This window comes from Trichosurus vulpecula, chromosome 3, assembly GCF_011100635.1.
Source record: "Trichosurus vulpecula isolate mTriVul1 chromosome 3, mTriVul1.pri, whole genome shotgun sequence".
NCBI classification, from domain to species: domain Eukaryota; kingdom Metazoa; phylum Chordata; class Mammalia; order Diprotodontia; family Phalangeridae; genus Trichosurus; species Trichosurus vulpecula.
Window position 1 is genome coordinate 268,564,969 of NC_050575.1, and position 18,781 is coordinate 268,583,749.

The following is an 18,781-nucleotide window of genomic DNA, read 5'->3' on the forward strand; positions in this document are numbered from 1 at the left end:
ATCAAAATTTGAAATATTATTCAAATTAACCTGGATTTTAAGTTATCTCCTCCATGGAGCCACCAGCAATACTCATCCCCCAGCTGAAATGATGGCCCCTTTCCTCTGAACTCTCATTAGCATTTCATGTGTAGCACAGTTATGTACTTGTCATATCCTACCTTATACTACACAGTTATTTGTAGCTATTTCGTGTCTCCCTTACTATTTAAATTCAGTCACACATGGGGGTGTGTTTCGTTCTCATCTATCTCCCTCAGTACCTTGAACATACTTCAAAACGATTTGAGTACTCTCCCCCATAAACCCTCTACAGAGTCTACCCAAATGTTGGGCACCTACCTTTAGACCTCAAATTATGTGGGCATCAATGTGCTATACAATCAATCCACTTCATTACACTTATCAAGCACTTAAATGATTTTTAAAATGAAGAAGCTTTGGACATTAAAATGTAACAGGATAGATTTGGGTAGGCAAAATCATAAATCAATTTTCAAGGTGTTTTTTTTTTTTACTTACCTAAAATTATTTTAAAAAACTAACAGAAAAAACATATCAGTCACAAATATCAGGCTTTGACCAAATCTTCCCGAGATCTAGGAAACCAGATGAGTTTATTAAATAAACCAAGTTAGTGCTAAGTATGGTGGTACACACCTGTAAATCCCTATTATTGGGAGAGGCTGAGGATGGTGACTCATTTGACCTTAGGATTTTTGAGCTGCAGAAAAACAAAAACAACCAATTGGATGTCCACATTAAGTCTTGCACCAATATGGTTGTATTAACTCTAAACTTTATGTTGTTTGATGTTATAGTTATAATAGAATTCAAATATGGAGTCACTTAGGCAGGAGTGGTCATGAAGCATATAGGCAAAGACAAAGTTTGTACTTCTCTACTGTTTTGATTTATATTAATGCTGTGTCTGGCAAATAATGCTCATAGCTTTTGGTTGGAAGAAACTTCTGACCAGCTGCAGGAATCTTAAGGTATCCTCCTTGCTGCCATAGAGAGCCAAGTTAGATCCTCCCCTAGTTTTGGTCCCAATGAGGAAACTCTCACTACTTAAATGTTATTTGAGCCTAGTACTGATTGATAAGTGACCCTAGAAGCTTCTCCATCATATCTGGGTCTGATTACAAACATCCCTCTCACATCTGGTACCAATTACCTGTTTTCAGTCAAGCCCATTCTTAGGGTATATGATTTTGCCACCTGACCCACAATTTTGAGTGTGTTTCTTTCCCCACACATCTCCTTTCTTGGGATGGCTGATTTTCTTGCATCACTGGGGACTAACCTCAGTCTGTTTATATTTTATATAGTGTGTGAAGCTTTTCTTTGCTTGCTTGCCATACCACATAATAAAGGTCTTTTTTTGTATTAGGTTCCCAAGTACCAGTTTTCAGCAGATTCTCAAACCCAGGTCTTGGCTTTAACCTGAGCCCTGAAGCCAAATAAAGAAATGGTGGGTCCAGAGAGAATGAGACAACCAGGTTTCCTAAGGCACTTTATAAAGGTTTACTGACTGACCAACTGATGCAACCCGCTTAAGAAAGATGACTGGTCAAAGCTTCCCGGATGATCAACCAGATGGGCCCACAAGTGGCCATTATACTTCCATCCTGGTTAAGATAAAAAGATCCAGTCTCTAAATGAATAAATGAATCCAAATTAAAAGGGGCTTTCAAATAGTACAACATGTTTTGATCTGATCTTCCATGCTCCTCTCCCCACCCAAGCAAAGAGTACAGAAGAACAGGCTATACTGCAAACCAACCAAAAACAAATAAGATTCATTTCCTTCTCAAACCGACAAGAAGATAGAAATGGTGTTGAGAGTGAGTTATCACTGAAACACATGGAGGAGAGCCTTTTCCTGCTACAGGTGAAATTTTTGTGAGCTGAAGAAGCTAGACTAGAGGTCCTTTCCATACAAAATAAGTTGTGGTTTTAGCAGGGATTCTCAAACTTTATTTTTGTCATAGAACAACACTGTTTGCTATGAGGAATCATAGCACACTCAAGGTTTAATTTGGCAACAGAAAAGAGTTCTCATGCATTTGCCCTCCATAAGCATTACCTCTCCTCCCAACCCTCTCACCATCTTCTTTACTTCCCTAGGGCTCAGAAAGCAGTATTTTAATTTGTTTGGACTCTGACAGGTCATAACATTAGTTGTAAATTCAAAAAGAACTGAATTTATAGTCAAAAGGGATAGTTTATAATTAATAAAGTTTTAAATGTATATGTAGAAAGCAAAATTTCATATGCCATGACATACCATTTTGATATAGCCATTTAGGTTTCTTTCCCTGCCCACAATTTTCTCACCTGGCCTAGAGCCAACAAGCTCCTTAGACCCTAGGACTGTGGGCCTTAGCTGTTTTGGCTTCAGGTTGGTGGTAAAGGTGGTTGATACCGCTACTCGAGGAGGAAGGGCCAAAAACAAGAAGCCCCACTCAGAATCCTTGACACATATTTAAACTCAGGCCCCAGGAGAAGCTACAGCCACTGTGGTACCTTACCTCATATGCCTAAAATAATTAAGCTTTGATATCAGAATTCACACTTAGATGTTCATGTTTTTCAGTCACATAATTTTAAAATACTAAGCACCATGATGAAATTTTTAGATGCCAAAGCAAGTTGGTGCTTGGTATTTAAGAACTAGAAAAGCCTGACTTACCACCCACCCTCTTTTCATTTACTCCAGTGTATTTAACTAAAACTAAGTTTATTTATTTTAGACAAACTCAGAGGAAAACCTAAAAATACAAGGTCTGTACTAGGTGAAAATTAACAAATTCTTTTACAAAAAATAAATAATAAGATTTTTCAGGGCATTTCACACTCAATTCCTAAAATAACAACTTGTATGTTTGATACTAGTTGGGGGTGGGGAGGGGGATGACGACAAACACAACCTTCTAAACTTCTAAGCTAAGACATTGTGTAACCTTTCATTCCCTAACAAAATTTTAAAGTAGAGTTAAAAGTCTATGAGAAACAGAGGGTTATTATGGAAATCAGCTTCTGGCTAAAACTCAGAAAGCCAAATCTGTTCTGATTTTAAGTCCAAATTAAAGAAGCATGTTTTACGCTGCTTTTAATTAGCTTTATATTACAAAATTTCCTAAGTCTGTTGTGAAGGATGCTATATAAAGGCATATTGTACTATAAATGTTGGCATAACCTTAACTACACTGGTGCCATTATAACTAAACTATTTACAGGTCTACTTCAGTTGGATTCAAGAAATAAATTATTTGGCACTGAGAAAGTATTTCCTATGTTTAATTTCACATGCTGTTGCAACAGAAATAGTTTTAGTATGGTCTACATTTACATTTACCTTAGCCTCATGCAATTTCTTAAGAGAAAAGGAAGCAAAATTACATATTAACTATTCCTAATAAGATTTTATTTGTTAAAAAGCAAAGTACATACAATATTCAAATTTCTAGTAGGATCTGGTAATGTATCCACCCAATAAAACATAAGTTCCTTCAGGGCAGGGTTTCTCTCATGTCTCACAGAAGACCTGGATTTAAATGCTAGCATTGCTGCTTAGAGCTATATTATCTTAGACAAGTCCACAGCAATGCCTCAATTTTCTTGTCTGTAAAATGGGAATAACAACTTCATATAAATGTTGGTTATCATTAATAATATTTCTTGGACATACTCTAATATTCCAATGGATCTATGACTCATTGATGTGAATATTCTTCCAGTGTAGCAAATTTTAACCCACCCATGCCTGTTCATCCCATGTTACTCTTGTTGATATTATTTCAAAAACCTGTCATTGGGTCCACCCAAATTGCCTGGGGATTTCTTCAAACTCTCCTGAGATTACATGGTCATATTGGTAAAATAAAGGCACAACGCCTGAGCTATAGCGAAAGGAAGGAAGCAGCTGCTGCCAGTGCCCTAAGGAAAGTATTAGCCTCCCCAACACTAGGGAAGCCAACTGTCAATACACAAAATTTGGGAGATACAGGGACTCTTTGCTGGTGTTCATAAGTGGTGCTATCATATTACCAAAAACCTGAACGTGTATTTTGTATCCCATTACAGTATGTGTATGTCTGGAGAAGTGTAGACCACTAAGCTGCCTGGGGTCTTGGGCACAGAGAATGTTTAAAGATTTAGCAGTAATATATCTGTCATAAAATGAGCAGCATCATTTTTGATACCTTCTGAGTCATTTCCTCTTTTTTTTTTTGTATGTCTGTGTCAAAGGTCATGGAATCCTGACAGGTCAATTATTTGTATAGAAAGTATTTTTTATATTTGAGCTTTTGCTCATACTCTGAGACAGAACATAGTGGACAGATGGTCCTCATGCTATACTTGTTAACAATAAAGAATGAATTTCAAAACATTAAAATCAAAATGTACATTCTAAAATAGGTGACTGATAGTGACTGTTCTTCCCACTTTACAATACACAGTGGAACAATAATTTCACCCTAAGTTGGATAGCTACACACAATGGTATAAGAACCATAGCAATTGTGATTGGAACCAGACCAGAAATGACTAGCTAGTCCTATAAAATGGTAGACAAAATGTATATCTGAACATAGGTCTCACTCTTGGTAGATTTTACTAGCCAATATACTACATGCTACAAAGAGTCCTAGTATAGGAGACCAGGTTAATGCTATTATCTTCTAAGCTATTTCTGTAAATCTGAAACTGTAGCCAGAAAAGTAGATGTGTGGAGGCACTAACAAATTGATATACAGCCATTTTTGCATCAAATCCAGATGGTATACAAATCTAAAATAAAATGTGATTACTTAAATATTTATTTTTCAAGTTTTCCTTTCCTTTCTTCCTCCCATTTCATGACACAGGCATTATAGTAAACTGCCGTATTTCACAGTAATTAATGCAAATCAACATGGGTAATAACTGAAGATATATTGGCAAGCCCCTAACACCTTTTAGAGAAAAATTACGTAGAATGGGTCCTGTGTTTTGGAACAGGGCAAGGATGCTGCTAGAGGCCAGTGACAAAATGGTTTCACCTTTAATGACAAATTAATTATCTTTTTATCTTTGCAATAAGTTTGCTTCTAATTCTTTAGTGATTATATGATTAAATACATATTGTTTATTATTTACAATTGTTTAAATATTATTTTTATAAAGATTACATAAATGAAGAGATTTTGTTCTCATAATCATACCACACTGCTGTATATCTTCAAAGAAAGGCTAAATTAAAATTCAACTTGATGTAATAAATATACTGGAATTACAAAAACAAAGAAACAGTTACTGATCTCTGGTCTACTAGAGAGAAAAAACGTGTACACAGACCATCACTCCTGCCATCTTTCCTGCCACTCACACCATAACTTGTTACTTTGAACTGTACTGTGACTGCACTATCAATACATACCCCTTACCACAGACCAAAAGTCTCTTCCCTGGTGACCAGACTTCTTTATAATTTGTCTATCCCTATTAAAATGTAAATTCTTTAAGGGCTGGAATGGTATTACTTTTATATCTGTGTGCCCAGCACTTAACACTGGGACAAGTATGCCAAGTTCAAATATCTTTCAAAACATCTCTGATTTCACCAAAGCAGTTGATATCTCCAACTGACACAGATCTTAATCTCTCAGTTTCTCTACAGACAGTATTTCAGTAGCTGTGGTCAAAATGAATATCACTTGGTGATCAAACTTATGATTCTAAATGTCTGTAAGCTTAGACTATAGATTGCTCCTTCTGTTATCTCCACTCTCACTCCCATGTCTTCCTATCTTCAAAATAAAACACTTCACTGGATCCTTTTATCCTCCATAATCATCTTCCTACACATCCTCTGCCCTTTGTAGTTCAACTCCTTGAAAGGGCCTTCTCCAATAGGTGCCTCCTTCCACTTTCTTTTCTCTCTTTTTCTTCTTAGTCCCTTACAGTCTGGGTTCCAACCTCATCATTCCGCCAAAACTGCTCTCTCCAGTGTTACCAAAGATCTGGATAACTGCCAAATCTAATTGACTTTTCTCAATCCTCATGCTTCCTAACTTTTCCGAAGCCTTTGCTGCAACTGATCACTCTTCTTGATACTTTCTTCTCTCAGGGTTCTTGGATAACTCTCTCTAGTTTCTCCTCCTACTTTTCTGACCACCCCCCCTGCTGTTTCCTCTTCCAGATCAAGCCCTCTAACACATCCGTCAGAGTTTTGTCCTGGGCTTACTCTATACTACACTTGGTGATCTCATCAGCTTAAATGGATTTAATTCAGCACGACTGGTGGAATATAATAAGTACATAACAGTGCTTCACGTGAAATACTAATGAGAGTTCAGAGGAAATGGGATATCATTTTAGCTGGGGGATGAGTATTGCTGATGGCTCCATAGAGGAGATAACTTAAAATCCAGGTTAATTTGAATCAATATTTTGAATTTTGGTAACAGTAGCTGGCATTTGTATAGCACTTTAAGATTTGCAAATCACTTTGCAGGTTCATTCCATTCCCACAGTGACTACTTTTACATAGGGACTATTAGTGGTTCCATGAACTGAGTCTCCTTTAAAACTGGGATTTGAGGGAGGTGTCAGAGAATCACACCCAAAACTGGAAATTACTTTAGAAATCATCTGATCCACCACCCTCATTTTGTAGGTGAAGAATCCGAAGCCCACAAAAGTGGCATTTCTTTCCAGATACCCAGTTGCACAGCTGAGAACATTAGTATATTCCATATATTCATTTACCCATATCCTCTCTGGAGAAAAATTTGTAGAAATGAGAAATCCCTGTATCTCCCTAGATAAGAAACTGATCCCTGCTTGATTTTTCTTAAGGAGCACTTGTGATGTTTACTATCAAGATGAGATTATTGGATATTGCCATGTAGTGACAGAAGCAGTCACATTCATTACCTAAAGCCAGAAACATCTGTGAAGCAAATACTTTCTGCCTTTGGGTGATCAAAAATTCTGTTGTCCACTCAACTAACATTTCAGACTTTTCTGAGAGTGCTTATGAAGTAAATGTAGGATGGGGATAATCCATTACAGAATTTTTGATTGGGTTTAAGTCCTAGATTGTAATCTTGTTGCCACCAGTGCATCCTAGCTTCCTGTCCTCTCTGATAGTTTTAGGAGGGCAAGGATTGTGTTTTTTCTTTGACAAAGATCTGTATCTTTGATGCATATAGAGAACAAAGCTTGTAAACATAGTATTGTATGTGATCAGTGTTACTTTGTGATGAGGCCTATTTCTCTTAGCCTAACATTTTATGTAGGCTCTGTTTATATGAAAATAGGAGATAACTGTATTGATGTAATCTTTTGTCACTTTATTTGTTTTGCAAAGATTGGGTACATTTGTAAATATCTGATTGTTTGATGGAATACGTTTGACAAATGCAACTCTCTAGGACTTAAATGTGGCTATTAATTTCTCTTTATCTGTAGTTATATATCATAAGAATCCATTAGAAATATGAGGGTGATAGTAGGCCTTTACAAGTTTAATCAGTGGAAATTCCTGTTTTGGCATATGTTTCTAGAATTTTCGCCATACCAACAGTTGTCATAGTAGCAGCCCCAGTTGAGAATTGTGATTATATACTTTCTCATTCAGCTAGAGGATAAAAGCACAATTATTCTAATCTATTTCAGTCAGAATTCTATATTCCCAAGGGGTAGTTGATGACCAGCTTGTAAAGAAGATATTCTTTACCCTTGCTTAAATAAAACATTAAAATATACCCTATTTGGGGCACACTAATAAGCAGCATATTATGTCATTGAATTAGAATGTAAAGCAAAGTCATAACTAAAGATATCAGAGTTTATGCCCAACCGTATACTGATATACCTCTATTTGTGTAACCTTTTATATATTGTAATTAAGGTGGATTTTAGTGTGTGAGGTAGATTTTTGTTATTCTTTCTTAGAGTTTAGTTTCCCGGGATCCATGGCCATAACAACCTCTATTTGCCAGGCTCATGTTCAAAACATCTCCACGACACTTGCACAGCATTATATAATGTTAAATAATATAAACATTTGTGCTAAAATTGTAAATATTCACTGCTACTGCTCAGTGAGATATAATGGTAAGATAATGTAAACTTGTGAGGCTATTGCCAGCAATATGCCTTCATTGTGTGTTGCCCTGTAAAGAGGGTGGGCACTGGTCAGTGAGTGGGGAACGCTTAGGGTTGAATGTGCAAGCTGGAATGCTGTGTGTGCCTTGATCAGCCTGCATCAAGGTTTGGGGGGAATCTGTGTTTGCCTCAACTGGTCCCCATTGAGGCTTGAGGGGATTTAGGGAAATGCACAAGCTGTGTCTGTCTCGATTGAACCCATGGAGATGTAGGGGTAGTTGCCCTTGCCTTCTTGCCAGCCCCTGCGAGAAAGGTGATTAGGAAATATTGTAGGAGTTGGTGCGGAGTGAACCTGTGCTAGCAGCCCTCCTATGTGCTAGTATTATCTGTCTTACATATATGAAACTCTAAAAATATATAAAACAATTGGGAATTTACTATTTTCCTTTTACAAAAGACTCTTTCACTTTTTTCAAATTTACTATTTTCCTTTTACAAAAGACTCTTTCACTTTCACAAAATTATTCACAATAAGGTTTCTCTAAGTAAGAATCATCCCAATTTATTTAAAATATAATTTAGCTTACACATTGCATGAAAGTAGCATGGTATAGGCCAGGGGATAGAATATGGGTCTTGTATATATTTAGGAATCCTCCTTCAGACTCTTACTAGTTGTGTGACACTGAAGCAGATTATTTAAGCTTGGAGTCTCAAATTTCTCATCTGCAAAATGGGATAACAGTAGCACTTACCTCACAGTCTAAATTGTGAAGAGCTCATGAGATAATAATAGACTCTCAGAACTTCAGAGCTGGAAGGCACCTTAGTGGCCGTTTAGTCCCATCCTATTAAAGAAAAAGAATCTTCTTTAGGACATACCTGACAAGGTCATTATCTAGGATTTGTTTGAATACATCCATTGAGGATCCCACTAGCTCCTGAGGCATAGCATTTCAGTTGTGCATAGCTCTACTTGTTAGGAAGTTTTTCCGTACATCAGCCCTTTTCACATTTTCCCCATTGCTTGTGGTATTACTTTCTGCAAGAGGGATTAGAAGTCTTTTCTACATCACATCCCTTCAAACAATTGATGACAGTAATGTCCTACATTCTACCTCCCCAGTCTTCTGTGCTCTGGTTAAGGACTCTCAGTTCCTTCAGCTGATCTTTATATAATCATGAACTCCTTGCCCTTTACCATCCTGATTGTTCTCTTCTAAATATTCCCCAGCTTGTCACTTTCTTTCCTGAAATACGGAATCCAGAACCAAATAAATGTATATGAAGCACTTCACAAACCTAAAAATCAGCTATAATTAGCTACATAGACTTTTCAGAAGCACTTCTGTTGCTTCAAGGTAGGACACAGTAATATGATTTTAATTCAAATGATTTCACAGCAGTTACTCAATAACTGATTTTTTTAAATTGAAATTAGTCTTTTAAATATGCTTTAGTGTCTAGGAAAACTGTGTTCAGACCATTAAATAGTTGAGTAACCCAGTGACAGTGGCATCATGTTAGATTTTATTTAGAGTAGTAATAATTGTTTAAAGGCATGATCCCTGCCTTTCGTGAGTTTTCATAGAATTATGAGCACTCAACATATTAAGGCATTTTTCCAAATTAAAAAAAAAATCCTAACACCCCACAACCACTTTTTTCTAGGTCTTATTTTGCACAGTGGGAGGAAGAGATGATTCATTGGGAAAATAAGCCTGTAGCAGGTTCCACCATTTGTAGACCGTATTGCAGTGTGACTATATTTACTGTCTCATTATGTCCTGTTTATATAACCACTGTCTTTTGTATTAAAGGTAGCATTGCTGTTGTTTTTAACTATAGTGGAATGAATAACGAAACCTTATATTTTGTAAAGTGGAAGCTTTACAAAAAAGCTTCTAATTTTTCCAAAGTGCTCTCTATATATTATTCTTTTAGATCCTCATAATAACTGTTAGATAGAACAAGTTTTTTCTCTACTTGACAGATGAAGAAATTGAGGTATACAGGATTTAAGTGCTTTCAGAAAGATCACTCAGATGGTTAGTGGCAGAACCTGGGGTAAAATCCAGTTTGACAATTCTGCAAACATTTATTTAGTGCTCATTGTATGCCAGGTCTTGGTTCCCAGAATAGCATTTTCTTTCCTCTTGCTTGTCATTTCAAATTTATGAAAATGTATAGGCCATGTTTTGCTTTTATTGCTTTTTACAGTGATTCTTTTTTGTCTTGTTCAGAATGAACTACTTTGCTCCTGATTGTTGTATATTTGATTGCTGTTTACCACTGTCTTCCTTCAGACCATTAGATATTGTATTTTAGCAGATTTTTACTATGTTTCTTTTCATTCCGTAGACATTTCTAACTTGAATTCATCTCACCATATCATAGCTATTTAGGTTGCTTGCTGTAATCAGCAGACATGTCCAGAGAATCAAAATTGAGTTGTGATAAATTTGCCATTGAGTTCTCCCCTTAGTAGGGTATTTCAATCTCAGTTGTCAGTATCTAATTATTTGGTCGAAACCATAGTACATCTGTTTTCCAACTTTCATTGTACCTGTAGAATCTCCTTTTTTGCTTTCATATACTTTTCATATCAGTTATACTCCATCTCTAGCTGTAGTTTCCTTATTGAATTGACAATATGCAGACTACACAAAATAGGTATCTTGCTGACTTTTGCAGATGTAACTCTTAAGGAATCCCCTACTTTATAAAGGCAGCCAAGAATATTGTGAGTGGAAGGAACACTACTAACGTGGAAGCCAGGAGACCTATGCTCTGGTTCTGATGCCACCAAACAGTGCCTAGCATAATGCTTTACTCATAAAAATTTAATGTGTATTCAAGCTGGTTGTGTGACACTGACAAATTACATAGGCTTCATCTACAATATTGGGGAAGAGCTTGGGGAGTCAGCTCTACCTTTCAGCTGTGAAATGATCTGATCTATGAGTAGGAAGTCAGACGCGTAATTCTGAAATAAGATGTTTGAAAGCCCTACAAATTGTGGTGATGGTAGATAGTAGACTGTGCTCTGTTTTAGGACTTCGTGGATGATTTTTTATTTTTAAAAACTTTGTGCATGAAGCAAAAATAGTGGCAACCAATAATAGGCTAAATTTTAAGACTGGTGCTGTGCTGATATGTTGCTCTAGATTCCCAAAGATTCTGTTAGCTCTTTTAGTTAAATTCTCACTAGGATGGATTAAAAACATCTTTAGCCCCCAAATTCAGGAGTTCAGGTGAAATGATGGCCAACCTCCTAGCTGGGTAAAATTCAGAGTAAACATAGGCCTTGGAGGTGGCCCTTATTCTCTCATTCAGGTGGATATTATTTCTGAGTTATTGATAATATCCTTTGTCTTAAGCACTGTTAGATGGGTCCTTTATGTTTATTATTAAAATTAATATTTTTCTTTATCTTTAGGGCCATGTACCTATAGAGTTTGTCAAGTAAAGTCTTTACTGAATCTTCTCATGTTCCCTTTTGACTTTTTCTGCACCTACTCTAAATATATTCATTATTTGAGTATTGATTCTGTCGTCATCAGTGCTCTTTTAAAGATCTGCTTCCAGAGAATAGAATTAACAGAAGCAAACAGATAAAATGTATTGTATTAAAACAGCAAGTTTTTTTAAAAAGTCAGAAAACATTTATGAAGCAGCAACTTTGTTCCAGGCACCGTACTAATTACCTGACATATATAGGGGCTATATGTAAATGTTAGCTATCCTTAGCTCTTATTATGATAGGGAGCCATTGGAGTTTGTTGAGTATGGGTGTTGACATGGTTGGACTTGCACTTTAGGAAGATCGCTTTGACACCTGCACAGAAGATTGATTGGAATAGGGAGAGACTTGTGTCAAGGAGATCAAATAGTAAGCCATTGCAGTGGCCCAGGCTTGAGGTAATGAAGGTCTACAGCAAGATGGTGGCAGTGTCGGAGGAGAGATAGGTATGTATGTGAGAGATGTTATGAAGGTAAAATTAACAGACCTTGGTGCAGCTGATTGGATGTGGTGGGTAAGAGAGAGTTCAGCATGACGCCTTGGTTGCAAGCCTGGGGGACTGTCAACATGGTGGCAATCTCAACAGTAATCTCTACTTGTGGTTTGTTTATGAAAAAGGAGGAATGAAAAAAATTGATAACACTAATTTGGTATTTTATATTTCCTTTTAAAAACCAATTATTATTTAAAATATTTCTTTAGTACTTTCTTATGTCTGTATCATCTCAGTTTTTTCTTAAAACAAACCTGTGAGGTAGGTTGTGTGGGTATTAGTCGTTCCTTTTGTACAGAGCAAACTGAAACTCAAAGGAATGAAGCAACTCATCTGAAGTCACATGATAATGTAAGTAACAGAATCAGAATTTAGTATTAAAGATTGAGACCTGAGAAGACGGAAGGCAATAAATAGCATCTCTTATGTGCTAGACACTGTGCTAAGTACTTTACAAATATTATCTCATTTGATCTTCACAACAATTGGGTAAGGTAGATGTTATTATCCTCGTTTTACAGATGAACAAACTGAGGTAAACAAATTAAGTGACTTAACCAGAGCTAGTCAGTGTCTGAAGTCACATTTGACCTCAGGTCCACCTGACTCCAGGTATCTGAAAAGATACTTTAGTGGTCAGCTTGTCCACCTCCCCATTTTTTCAGTTGAGGAAACTGAGCTTCTTGAACTATCCATGTTTTGATTCCAGGGCTATTATTTTTCTCCCACATTACACTGCTTTTCATAGAGCATCCTCTATCCTTGAAGATGTATCTTGAACTTGTTATATTAAATATTATCTAGTTATAATTAAGTCCTATAAAACTGTGTCCCAGGTTGTTGATATTAGTCATGGCAGCATATTTTGTGATTGATTTTTTCCAAGTCATAATTATTATTTTGGATTTTATTTTTTTTTTAAACTAGTCACCCAGATTTCCCCTTTTGCCCTGGAAATTGAGAATTGAGAAACAACCAAAAAAGATTCCATAGTCATCTCAAAGTAGGAATAGGAAGAACCCAAATAAATACTCAGTTGTTTGAACAGGACACTTTGTGGCTTTTAAATAGTGTTTTTTTGGTAAAGAAACTCATGCTCATGAAAATTTAAATTCTTTTGGGAAATTATTTCATTAGCTATTAAAAACATACCCTTGAAGGAACCATGAAAATCAGTATCCATGGCAGTGTGAGGAGAGGGAAGAAGTATAATACAGCGATTATCCACAAAAACCCTTAAAATCTAGATATAATATAGATAACAGCACAATTTACTTTAGCTCACAGGCTTCCTTTCCCTTCTTCTCCTTAAAACCTATTTTGACAATGCAGAAAAAGTATAAATTATTAGATCTAGAGGGGCATATAACTTGATTTCTAACATGACTGTTATCTTACACATGTCTAATGTTTTTAAGTTGGTCAAAGTATTTTTCATGTATTCTTAAGGTTACATAAAGATTTTTGAATGAAAGTAAATAATTCTTGTTTTCTTCTTTTTATGTGATTCATCTTGTCAATTTATATAATCATGTAGCCTTTCAAGTATATAGCCCTTCACAAAATCTTAAAAGTCCAGAGTTGAAAGGAACCTTAGGGGCCATGTAGCCCAACTGAGAGCCCATAAAAGAATCCTCCTGCAACGTACCTGATAAGTGGTCATTTAGCCCCTGCTTGTATTTCCCCTCTCTTTCAGCACTTTCTCCCAAACAATCTCCCATTCTCTTTTCTATAACTTGAATTGAAGAGTTTTTTTCCCCCCTGACATCAAGCTTGGATTTGTCTTTTTACACCTTTTGACCACTTCTACTTCTACCCTCAGGAGACAAATAGAATTAATTGAAAACTCTATTAAACATAATAGTTCCTTCCAGTGCTTGAAGACAGTTGTCAGGTTCCCATTGAATCTTTTCTTCAGGCTAAATATCCTTGGTTTCTTCCACTGATACTTAGAGGGCATGGACCTAAAGTTCTTTTCCATTTTAGATATTCTCTAGGTCTTCCATGTCCTTCTTTAAAATGTGGTACTTATGAAGCTCAATATAGAGTCATGCTTCTCTTAATGTAATTTTACATTGGCTTTTTAGCTGCTGTATTGCACTGCTTGCTAATTGAGCTTGCTATCTACTGCTTTCTCCCTGCACTTTTTCTTCAGACTGATTGCCATCTAATGTCTCTCTCTTTGTACTTACTAAGTTGAATTTTTTTATATCCAGATTTTTGACTTGTCATTTATCCATGTTCAGTTCCATCTCAATAGATTCTGTTCAGTGTTCTAGATTATCAAGATTATTTTGGATCATGGCTCTGTTCCTCTCAGTTGTGTGTCTGCACTCTTGAGAAGTGCACCATCTACTTTTATCTAAGCCATTGACAAAAAGTGTTTGTGTAAGCTTAGCACAAATCTCAGGGGCATTTTACTCCATATTTTCTTACAAGTTGACAATGACCTATTGATGACCATTTTTTTCAGCCCAACCATTTAACTAGTTCTAGATCTATCTTTAGTAATTTTTCTAAAATGTATTTGAGAAGTAGTACGCTCCCCTGGAAAGTGTTCAGAAATAAGGGTTAGTTGGTCTCTCTCAGTCTTATTTTTCTCATATATAAAATAAAGTTTGAATAGATGTACTAAAAAATCTATTCTAGCTATAAAGTTATATGCCCTATATTCTTTATATTTATCTTATTTTATGATGGTAATGAATAACATGCTATTTCATCCTCTACTTGCTTACTAACATTTTTCTCCTCTTTTTAGATATAGTAATTTCTTATTTTTTTTCTAGGCTCTCCAAGAAATAACTTTAATTCACTTTCGATAGTGTTTGTGATTTTGGTCAATGTAGGTCCTTTCTCCATGGATGCTGATTATTGACCTTTTATGAATTAGTAATGGTTCTTGAGAAGTTGCTATTGTGAAAAAAATCATTACTTAGTGGATAGCCTGGGGATAAGCCTCCCTGAATGTAGGTGGGCTGTACGTTAAATATATGTCACCAGGTCCGTGTTACTCTATTCTTTCTTGACAGGATCTTCCAGAGGTTTGTTCTTTGATGATACAGCCTTCAAGAATCTAGAATCTTTTCATGTTTTCTCTTCCACTTATTCAGTGATCTAGTAACACTGTCCTCCTTGCTGTTGCTCGTACATGACACTCCATCCCTTGAATCTCGACATTTTTATTGGCTTTTCCCCAAGCCTGGAATTCTTCTCACCTTTTCCACCCAGCTTCCCAGGCTTCCTTCAGGTTTCAGCTCAAGTCCTACCTTCTGCAAGAAGCCTATGTTGATTCCCCCTTAATGCTCATGCTTTCCTTCTGAGATTATCACCAATTTTCCCTCTGTGTATCTTGTTTGTACATAGTTATTTGCATTTGGTCTTCCCTATTAGACTGTGAGCTCCTCGAAAACAGAATTGTTTTTTGCCTATTTGTTTATTTATTCATTCATTCATTTTTGTATCCCCAGCACTCTGCACAGTCCCTTAGGCACTTAAAAAGTGTTTGTTGGCTTGTTCAATTACAAGCCCATATCATTGTCCATTTGTAGTGTCCCATATATACCTACTTAAGGGCAAAGTCTATAGAGAGACTTTGTATAGACATTAATTGCCATTGTACAGATGAGGAAAATGAGGCTCAGAGATTTTAAGGGATTTGATATTGGATATATAGCAACTAAGTGTCTGAGGCAAATAATGAATTCATTGACCTGACTGCAAGACTGATTTTCTTTTCTACTATACCATGTTTTTTCTAATCTAGTATGGGTTGGCAAACAAAATAACCTTATTAAAATTGAAACGCAGAAATAGATCTGAACTTGGAGGCAGAGGAGCAGAGTTCAACCTCTGGCTTTGCCATCTACCACTCCCCCCCCCCCAGGGGTTTCATTGGGCAAGTCACTTACTGGACCTCCATTTGCTCACATGTAAAATGATGGGGGTTGGATGATTTGACTTCTGAGATTCCATTTAGATGGTACCTGTGAGCCTCTAAGAATTATATCTGAGGCATGAAATGAGTGAGGAAAGGTCTGAGGACTTCTCTTGTGAACATAATGCACTGGTGCTTAGAGACCTTTTTTTTGTTTCCTTCAGGTTTTTTTAGTGGATTTCATATTATTTGAATTGGCACAGTTTGATTCAGCAAACTTGCAGTATGTGTTTACCACATGTAAAAAACCTCTGGATAAATAAGATATTACTCTGTGTGGTTTTCTTATGCAAAGCTGAGACAGGATTCACATATTTTGCTTTACTTCCTGAAATGTCTTAGATACTGGTACTAATATATCCTTTCAGAGTAGTTTATTTAAGTTCTTGATATTTGTGTGGCTTTTTATTTGAAGGCCTCATCTGAAACTTTGCCTTTGTTTACATTTGTATGGCAACTCTGGATGTTTGTTATGTTCCAGAAAATAAGCTGTAGTGTACTCCGTCTCTTTCAAATAGCAGTAGAAAAGTTTGCATCAAAGGTTGTGGTTTTATCCATGAGTCAGTGGGCCAAGAAAGATAGAAGACTTTTCCACTATTAATACTTCTTTTAGTGGCTCTGACAAACTGCTATGGCAGTGATGATGATGAAAACGGGAGACCCTAGCATCTAGGAAAGTTTCAGTCCAACTTGAGATGTATTACTTACAATAGGTGTTTAAGGAATAATTCTGGGTACTAGAGATACAAGGATGAGTCAAATGTAGGGATGAGCTATGTACCTAATAAGTATGGTACAGAGTAGACAGTGATTTGGGCAAAGGAGAAGTCTAATCCACATACTCAAAGAAATAGGAGGAGGGACACCACATTCTAGCTTGAGAGATGAGGAAAAACAGTGCGGGAGATGTCATCTTAACTGGACTTTCAAGGAAGAGTTGGATTTCATAAGTCAAAAATGAGGAAGAGAGTACATCATAGTCATGTAGGAAGTCACCCTAGTTGGAATGTAGAGTACTTGATGAGAATTGAGTGGTATAAGGCTGAAAAGGTAGGTTGGAAGCAGAATGTTGAAGGCTCTAGGTCTGAAGCTAAGGAGTTAGTATTTTATATTGTACACAATCATGTTTTTGAGGAGGGGAGTGATATTATTTTGGCAGCTTTGTGAAGGATAGATTGAAAAAGGAATAGACCAATGACTATCAACAGAGATACCTGTAAAGTTATTACAATAGTTCATGTGAGAAGTAATAAGGTCCTAAAATAAGGTAGTGTAAGTAGAACATAGAGGACCAGTTGTGAAAAACATTGGTGGAAGCAGATTCAACAAAGTTTGGCAATTGCTGAGGTGTATGGGTGAGGATAAAGAGGGAAGAGTCAACAGTACTAAAATTTTTAACTAAATAATTTGGAACATGATGCCACTAACAGAAACAGAGAACTTGAGGAGATGGTCAGATTTTAGAGGGGAAAAGATGAATTCAGATTTTGGCCATGTTTTAAGTTTCAGATCTGGTGGGACAAGTTAAAAACAAGTGTCCAGTAGGCAGTTGGAAGGAAATGTGGGACTCAGAGACTAAGGTTGGATTTACTAATTTGATAGTCATCTACATAAAAATGATTATCAAAAACATGAAAATAGATAATATCATCAAGTAAAAAAATACAGAGAGAAGAGTGTTGAATATATACACTGAGGGATTATATTTGGTCCATACAATCTGGTTTCTTGGTAGGTTCAGAGCTAGGGTCTATAGAGGAGTGGCAGTGAGGATGAAATGTTCCTGCTTATATAAAGGCAGGCAAGGTGGTCCAAAAAACCAAGACCTGGAGTCTTGTGAACAGACCAAGCAGCTGAAAGGAAGAAGAGATGGAAAGCAGTATGAAACAGGAATAAAATTAAAAACCCACAAACTCTCAGCAAGATCCAAGAAGAAGGACTGGCAAGAGATAAAACTGAAGGTTGTTGGCTGCAGGAATTCAGTGCTTAATATCTAAAGGAGTCAGGTTAATCAAAGAATATGAGTTCAACTTATCACAAAAGCAGAAGAGACATTAGCAATTTTTAACTTTGGCTGTTGCTGTCTAATCCCATTTACCTGATAACCAGTGGGATTTTGAGGGGTAGGGACAGGGGATAAGGAAAAAGGAAGTGAACTAGCAAAAATGATTGAGTAGGAGGAGAACCAGGCTAGAATAGTATCATGGAGCCAAGGGAAGAGAAACTATCAACATGATGTCCTGATCATATTCTACCTTTTGATTAGGCAGTTGAGATTACTGGATATCTTGAAGTTGGGAGTTTTTATGAAGTAGGTTCTGAAGCCCTTGCAGGGTTGAACAAGTAGACGTTGAGGAAATGGAAGCAACAGATCATATAGCCTGCTATTTCTGGAAGTCTAACAGTAAGAAGAGGAGAAATATAAGACATTCAAATAGATTCCAGGATAAGAAAGGGATGTGTGTGCACATATATGTGCATGTGTTGGCATGGAAGAGACCTCAGAATATTTAGTCAAGTCACAGGATAGATTGTGAAGGTGAGAGAGAGAGAGATAGAGAGAGAGAGAGACAGAGAGAGAGAGATGATGAGAGATGATGAATGGATTGAGGTTTTGTAAAATAACAAGATACAGAATCGAAGGTACAAATGGATGGTCTGGTCTTGACGAGGTAGAGGGCCCGCCTCATCCTCTAGAAGTAGAAGGAAAGAGAAGAGGATAGATAAA